Source organism: Sycon ciliatum, chromosome 9 (genome assembly GCF_964019385.1).
Source record: "Sycon ciliatum chromosome 9, ocSycCili1.1, whole genome shotgun sequence".
Classification (NCBI taxonomy): Eukaryota; Metazoa; Porifera; class Calcarea; order Leucosolenida; family Sycettidae; genus Sycon; species Sycon ciliatum.
Window position 1 is genome coordinate 22,630,444 of NC_088651.1, and position 9,185 is coordinate 22,639,628.

Sequence of the window (9,185 nt, forward strand, 5' to 3'; positions counted from 1 at the left end):
GCCCACGTAAATACTGGACACACTGAAGGTACCCGTGCGAAGGCCAGCTGCTACTTGATATCCTTCGTAGGATTCATCCTCATCACTCAGCAAAGACTGATGGATTCGTTCCCTACATCGTCAAAACAAACTTCAAAAAGTACTGCTTGAAAACTTCTTGACAGCATTCTGCCACTCTCTTCAAGTACAACGTTCTATGAATTTTTTTGAAAAATGCTACGAAATGCTACGATAAATTTTTTTTTTTTTTTTTCGTGGTTCCAAGCCTCTTGTACGGGCAAAATAAACACAAGTGCAAGGTCAACAGCTTAGTACCGAGAGAAAATGAGCTGAAATGGCTGTGAAAACAGTCTTATACGGAGGAAGCTACAATGATAAGGAGGAAGCTAAAATGGCTGTGAAGACAGTCTAATGCGTAGCAAGGCGAGCCTCAGCCTGGACGAGGTCGACAGGCACAAGGTTGATGTGACGGCGGCGAACGGAGCGTGATCCTCGAACGCACCGGATCGCAGACCTAGCAAGAGAGAAAGCCAAGCAGCAGCGCACGATAAATGGTGCGCGAAGTACGATATTTCGTGACGTTTCCCGGGACACAGCGCGCGAAGTACGATATTTCGTGACGTTTCCCGGGACACAGCGCTCCACAGAAAAGTGACCTGAGGCAAAGCTCGCCCGCCTGAATGTGTGGCCGTGTCACCTCCCGGTATTGTACTACTCCCTGGTTTTCACAGCCATTTCAGCTCATTTTCTCTCGGTACTAAGCTGTTGACCTTGCACTTGTGTATATTTTGCCTGTACAAGAGGCTTGGAACCACGTTTAAAAAAAAAAAAAAAAAATGTATTCATGTTCTTCTGCAGGGGGATCATATGGGTAGTGGCGGTGATACTTTTTTTATACGCAGGTCATTCTGTGGATGTTGCAGAATTTCATGACTCTGTCATAAAATTGTCTTGTCTTTCAGAAAATTCAGATGTCCACACCCTAAATCACATTTACATAAGAATTGTAACCAGGTGCGTGCCGCAGATGTTTTTGTTGATTCTGTGTGTATAATTGTAGTCATGGGTTGTCGTGATAAGGTCATCCGGCATCATTATTGTAGTGAAATCGTAATCATGTTGATGTCGATAAAACTTTTGGAAGTAGTTCAATAACTTCAAAGTGTTACAAGTCCACGATTGTCTAAAACAACACAGCAAAGTAGGAACAATAAACATGTATTAAAATGTAAACAAATACATTGCTGAGTCCGATACCTCGTTCCAACAACTACACTGATCCTGAGGATATAAGGGGAAAGGATATAATGGTTGGAGGTACTGAGAGACAAACAAGGCACTCCATAATAATAACATGTTACACGACTTTGCGGGAGTATGAATGATATCCAGTCAAACCTCTTTAGGACGAACATCAAGGGACCGATGGCATATGCTCTGTGAGTTTGTCTTAGCCCTATTTTATAACGAGTGAATACAATTATTTCTCCAATACTGCAATAGAGACACGAATAGATTTCTTCTACAGCGAAAGATTCTAAGCCAGACCAAACCATTGACTCGTCTTTTATGAAACAAATGAGTCACTGAACCTTTCTTTAGCAACATGACGGCAACTGAAACAACAACAGAGAAAATACGATACATGTACAGCACATTCTTGCAGGTACAACAAACAGATTGCAGATCGTAATTCTTGCTCTACCGGCACGCAACTTTATTTGGGGCAGTGCAATCTCGGCGCTACTCACAAATCAAACAGCCCAGACTCGAGTAAACCAATCCAATCGTACGAGATTTTCACGACACTGCACCCATTGGCTTGTTTCGTATGAAGCAAACAAGTCACTGAATGCATGAACCTCTCCATAATGGAGATTTTCCCTGATATGCGAATTTATTTTGCATACTACAATGTAGTACTCGGCCAATGCGTCCTTGAACCCTCCCCTCCAGATTGGGAACTGCCAACGATGCTATGCCACTGCAAAATTCAGATTCTACCCTATGATCGGAGCACGGAATGCCGGAAGCAATCATGACCAGTGCCTTACTTGTAACGTACCAATGTACAATGAACATTAGTATTTCGACAACACATCTAAGCCTTACCGTCAAGAAGGTGAACTCGCGTTCTTCGCACACTGTTGGCAAGGGCAAAGAGATACGAATGGGTCTATTAAATCCGAATAAAATCAGTACACGTTTCCGTAAATGAATGGGTGAGCATAAGCAAATGAATCGAAGGAAACTGGTCAACTCAGAGATCACCTTTCATTGAGTATTCCGTAAAAGGAGGCCTCGACAGCAGAAAAGCTAAATTTAGAAAAAAGATCCTGTCAGCTTTTCCATTACCGGTATTTATTGTATTCCACCTAAAATCAGCACACTTTTCGTAAATGAAAGAGTCAACACAAGCAAATGAATCAAAGGGAACTGGTCAACTCACCTGTCATTGAGTAATATTCCGTGAAAAGAGGTCTCAGCAGAGCCGAAGCGAAATAAGCCAGGACACGAAATATCCGAAACAGCTCATGCAAGAAGCAGTTCCAAAGAAGGAAGTTCCTGGCGCATGCACATCCGAAAACGGACTGCACTGCATGCAACACAATGTCTGCCGTGCACGTGCACAGCACGCGGCTACCACCCGTTGGTAGATCTAATATAATACCGAGCACCTTACGTAGAAACTTACGTATCCTAAGTGAAGTACCGAGCACCTTACGTAGAAACTTACGTATCCTAAGTGAAGTACCGAGCACCTTACGTAGAAACTTACGTAGCATAGCGGTGTCGTTTTTTCTGCCATGTGAACACAATAATAGAAAAGCTGACAGGATCGCTTTTCTAAATAGTCTGTTTCAAAAAGATTTACAATCAAGTTTGGGTCTTAAAAAGTATGAAGATAAGGGAAATTTGGACAACAAAGTACATAGAATGGCTTGTTAGGACACGGCAAATTGTTCTGTGACGGTTTCGGAACAATTGGACCAACCGTTAAGGAGTTAGAATTTCGGCCAGGTTTCCGGCCTTTTCCCATGGTTTACAATTTGCCCAGGAAGCCAGTATCAATTTTTTATCAAAACCCACGATTTATCCTTTCCTTTTTGGCCTTGTGGTTATGAATGCTGTCTGCTGACCATGAAGTCGTGAGTTCAAATCCCAACCCATCCTCAAGTCAAACTTTTTTTTCATTGTTTTGGTGATCAAGCTGGTACAAGACAAAGAAGATGGCTGCACCAAACGACTTGTTGGAGCTCGCGCTTCCTGCCGAACTGACTGACAATTGACTGGCTCACGCCATGTGAACACACCCACAACACTGCAATGGTGTGAGTGAATTATAATGGAAGTCATCGCGCTGTAGCTTCTTGAGATTTATTTTAGTATTTCAAGATCACCAATTTATTTGAATTTAGCAGTCAACGCCGTCTTCTATCAGCGTTCACAAGCGTCTGCTTTTCTCAAAATGTCGTTGAAGTCACACGGATAGCTTTGCCAAGTCATGGCCTTGGGAATGTGTCCGTGTCGATGTCATTTTCGTCACACGGTGAGTAAATTGCATCGCAGCTCAAAGAAACTATTTTGGTCACAAAACGGACCCATGCCGCTCGTCAACATTTACAACACTTTCGTTTCGACATGTCCTCTCTGACTCCATTATCGATACGAGGAAGAACTCGTTTGTTGTAAACCAGACGTACATGACTGTGTCAACGTGAGTGAGTTGTCATTTTTCCTGCTTTCGCGCGGAATATTTCTTCGAGTTCACAGTGAGTTTTTCCAGGCAGTGGTCGTCATGGTTATGGACTACAGTTAAAAGTGTTGGAAGCTATCTATCAGCGTCTGTACAAGCCTAATTTGTGTGTACAGAAAGATAGTATAATTGGGTTGAAATTGTTCAAGTAACGTGTCGTGTTTAGTGCGGCCAAGCTTGGCCGTTAATGTTCTAGGTTTAATGTACTGCTGTTATGTGTTATCACGTTGTCTTTCCTTCCTTTCTCCTTTGTTCATTTCTCGCTTTGATTGTTAAAATTCACACTTGTAAATTTCACTGTTGTTGCTCTTAGTGTTATTTCTCTAACTTAGATTTTTTATAATAGTTCAATTTTTGTTTCAGTGTCCTTTAGTACAACGACGATTCCTGATGAGTGTTGTACGAAAACTTGTTTGAATCCCTTTCTTTCTCTACACAATTTCTTCACATTTTTCATCGTTTTATTGCACATTGTCTCCACAGTTTTACAATACATGAATACAGTGTACACAAATGTCGATCCAGCTTGTATTACTGATTGCGGTTATCAAATTGTTGTCTCCTCGCCGTTTGTTCAATTATTATTATTATTATTAGAAAGGAAAAGGACATATGGAAACGAGTTAAGAGTAACTCTTCACCACTGTAACTAGATACTATATACAGTCAGAAAGTGCAACAACTAGGCACAAAACTGACAGAGTACTGAGACATTCGACGTCCTGACACCTAGCTTCAACACATCTCCGTAGCGCTAACCGACAGCCTTCCAACTTGGAAGGTTCAAGGTTATGGAAAGACCAAACGTACGTCGTGTGAAACAACTTGTTTTGTAGTCAACTAGTCCATCACAATGTCATGCAGGAGGAGTACTGTAGGAGTTTAGATTTCGGCTTGTACAATTCGTTCTCGCAAAGCTTCCCCCTTCTTAACTTATCTTTGATATTTTTGACCCACCCAAGTTGGGTGGTGTGCTGATTTGCTGCTTCGAATTGTAGTTAGACCGCTTTGTCAAATCGCCTACTGGTCTCGTCATCGTCCAGTGACAATCGACATTCTTTGTTCCGTTGGGACTGTAGCTTGTGCTCGTTTTCGTTGCGCTTGCCTTCCCCTCTTTGGTCTTTCCATAACCTTGAACCTTCCAAGTTGGAAGGCTGTCTGTTAGCGCTACGGAGATGTGTTGAAGCTAGGTGTCAGGACGTCGAATGTCTCAGTACTCTGTCAGTTTTGTGCCTAGTTGTTGCACTTTCTGACTGTATATAGTATCTAGTTACAGTGGTGGAGAGTTACTCTTAACTCGTTTCCATATGTCCTTTTCCTTTCTACTTTTATTATTGGCTCAATACCCGAGTTTCAAATTATTATTATTATTATTATTACGAAATAGAGGTTGCGACTTCGGCGATGATTTTGTTTAGGAATGGGTTTGCTCCCACACTGGAGCTCGCGCTATTCCGCCGACGACTTGACACTTGACTGACTCACGACTCTGGATGGCAGTCGTGAGTCAGTCAAGTGTCAAGTCGTCGGCGGAATAGCGCGAGCTCCAGTGTGGGAGCAAACCCATTCCTATTATTATTATTATAGGGAGTAAGAGCGAGTTTCTAGTTCTGAGAAGAGAACCAATGAAAACACATGAGATGAGGTGGGCACAACTCAAGCTTAATAGAATGGACAAGAGAAGCCAGGTGTGCACTGCGTCCATGTGATAACGGGGTTGTGTGAGCGATTTTATAAAGGGCGGATGATGAGAGCATGCGGGGTTGACGGAGGAGAATTTTAAGGATTTTCTTGTGGTGTATTTCAAGCTTTGCAGCAGCGTAAGAGGATAACCCAACCCAAGACGTATCGGCATAATCAAATATTGGACGAAGGTAGGCTAAATAAAAATGAAGCTTGCAAGAAAGTGGGAGGTAGGAGCAGTGGGGGGAGAGAATTCCTAAGGATTTACTTGATTTTTTACAGATATATTCGATGTGGGGTACCCAAGAGAGTGCAAAGTCAATCACAACGCCAAGGTGTTTGTGAGAAGACACTATGTCAATTGGATTTGGAAAGTTGGCATGGATGAGGGTTCTGAACTCTGGCTGGGGCGGGAAGAGCATGATCTTTGTTTTTGATAGATTTGGGGACAATCTCCAGGACGACATCCAGGAAAGAACTTCCTGAATGCCAGCACGCAAGTGGTTTTTCAGGCCAGTGAGGGAAGCTGATGAGGTGAGAAGGGTCGTGTCGTCAGCAAACAGAGACGTTCCAGGGAAGACTGCAGGTAAATAGTTTACGTAAATTATAAATAGTAGGGGACCAAGAATTGATCCTTGAGGAACGCCATATGGTGTCATATTGAGGATGTTGGTGTTTTTTCCGTGACCCACTCCTCCTCCAGTTCCACCTCCCCATGCAATTAATTTTCAAAAATGGTCATGCTCACACACACTCACGTCACAAAGGTCAGTTCTTGATAGATAAAGAGTTTCCTCTGAGACAAAAATGCGATAATACGCATAAAAAGGACACACTTCAGGCTCTTTACGAACATCTTGAAAGTTTTTGGTTTCACAAGTATACTTTCAAGCCTTCTCATCAGGTAAAATACAGGCAAGGGAAAAGGAACAGGAACAGTGGATTAAATACAGTAAGGAGGTAGTTTTTGGTTTCACAAGTATACTTTCAAGCCTTCTCATCAGGTAAAATACAGGCAAGGGAAAAGGAACAGGAACAGGGGATTAAATACAGTAAGGAGGTGTTAAAACAGCGCAAAGAAGAAGATAGCTAAAGTTAACAGCGAAAATACGTGACCTATAGTGACCTATACACATAGCAATAATGACACAAAGGTGCAAGTGCGAGCAAACTCTAATACACATGTAGTGCGACAACAAGAGACAACCACTGGACATAACTACAGTCCATTCATCGGAAACTGGCCCGCTGGCTTTTGGAAATCGGATTTGGGCCGAATTGAGGATCAAAACCCACTTTAAATCTCCAAAATCTGGGTTTGGGATCTGCTTCTCCATACACTTTGCCATGGCATACCTGTCCTAATTTTGTAAAACCTGGCTGAATTTCTATTTCCCTGTTCTTGGACTTTTCTGCCCTCAAATGTGGCAAGGAGTACTTGCACGGGTCACACAATGCAGGATGTACTGTTGTTTTCACGATATCTACAACTATGTGAGAGAGACACCAAAAAGTTAGGGTGGCAGTTTCCAATGAATGGACTGTAACGAGGTTTTGACGACCTATCTAACAGCCTAAGCCTACCGGTATGTTGATCCAGTCAGTTCAGAAGCCTACACCACTTCCAGGCTTATTCTTCTGGAGACAAATCCTGGTGTGAGGCCCATTGGGATAGGTGAGGTAATGTGACGCATAATGGGGAAAGCGATTATGGGTGTGCTTGGCAATAAAATCCAGGAAGTCGCAGGTTCTATTCAGCTTTGTGCCAGTCAGGAATGCGGTGTCGAGGCCGCAGTTCATGCAATGTGTGGTGTCTTTCAATGGCCGGAAGTTGTTGTTGTTGTGATTGTTGTGTTTATTTACGGATTCTCCAGAGGTAAATGGATACCTATCATGGGAGTCTCACCAAACCAATAAAATAATGAAAATAAAATTATTCCCGTAGCTACATGTATGTAGAAGACGTTACTTCAGTAACGTCTGGCGCTAGCCAGGGTCCACACAGCTTTAATTTTGGTATTTGTGTGTTTGTTTGTGTGTTTGTGTCACGCCTGGCACTATCCCGTTTCTGCCCCGTACCGTACCATCAAACACAGCTGGCCACATACAGCTGGCCGCAATATTCAAATAGGGCTTTCAAACGCAAGATCATAACGTGAAGCAACTTGGAAGAATGGGTATGAATGCGAAGTGTATCGGGGAATGCATGTAGGGCGATAGTGCAGGTTCGAATCCCAGGATATGCCTTAGGGTCAAGACTAGGTGAACGAGGAAGAAAGGACCTACCGGTATATGTACTGTAGCGGACATGGAAATCCAGTCGATTGACCGGCGGGGCCGCGCCCTCAGCGCGTACAGAACGCTGCTTGCATGTGCACAACGTCATGTTGAGCCGATGCGACCAGCGGCAGCGCGCTGCAGCGCAAAATGCATGTTCTGCTTATCCACGGCTGCATGGCCAGCGCCCTGGGGCCGCTAGACGTGCAACCGGATTTCCATGTCCACGACAGTACATGTCATTCATGTACTCAATCTGCGGACAGCAATCAGCATGCTGTTTCCTTCTTTGTGAACTCATCAGCGCAGCACAGAGAAAATGAGGCCGAACCTGATACATGAAAATAAAAATTCGCACAGCCAGATTTAGATCAGGCCCGAAGGTACCTTGCCAGAGTGCTCAAACTGACAAGTCAGTGAGCTGTGCGTAATACAAACAGCAAAGGCACTACCCCACATTGTACTGTATGCACACCCACTCCGTTTTTCTGGATATGTACCATTGAGTCGAGTTCTCCTCCTCATTTTAGTTCATCATGCAGTGGGTGTTCAATATAAAAAAAAAAAGAAAAGAAAAAGATGTACATGCATGCAGTATAATCCTGCGATACGGGTCCGCTATCTATAGATGAAGCATACCGCATTCCAGATAGTCCTTGGCGGATGATGCCGAGAACTTCTTGAAAGTGCTACGTCACAGCATAGCAACAATTTCAAAAATTCAAAAACTGGATCCACTTGGATCCAGTTTTTGTATGGATCCAAGCACATTTCAAGCGGTCTTACCCACAGCATGGTGATGTAGCCAGTAAAATTGACTGACTTGGCTACTGGCCCGGGGCGGGGTTACAACTGGTGGCGAAATAAAAGTCACACCTGCATGCGACATGAGTGGGTTGCTATGCACCCACATACTTAGGCAATAGCAAAGTCACACCTTAGTGGATCCAAAAATAGAAATCTGATGTCAACTTACTACTCCCTGGCCGTTTTGACGTCATCACTTTCAAGCCCTATTGGCAGAAGTTGGTACATACATGTACACTACCGTTCTGGTGTGTCATGCATGTACGGTATGTGGATAAAGAAATGGAGCAGAATTCGTGGAATTGCCCGCCATAATGTTTGTATGGTTCTTTGCTTCACATTATCATACTCATCAATTATTAGTAGGAGCCGTGGTTGGCTCTGGCCATCCCGGCAAGAAGGCAGATATGCCTGTTCGATTGGTGAATAAAAATAAAATACCATACCATACCATGGTTCTGCCAATTTCACTGTTTCGGGGCAGAATCTGCTAATTTCACTGTTTCCGGGGCAGAATCTGCCAATTTCACTGTTCCGGGGCAGAATCTGCCAATTTCACTGTTCCGGGGCAGAATCTGCTAAAATCATGCCTAACATTATCTGGCAAGGGCTAGCCCCAGATCTCCTTCACAACCAATACAGTGTACTATGAATGCAGGGA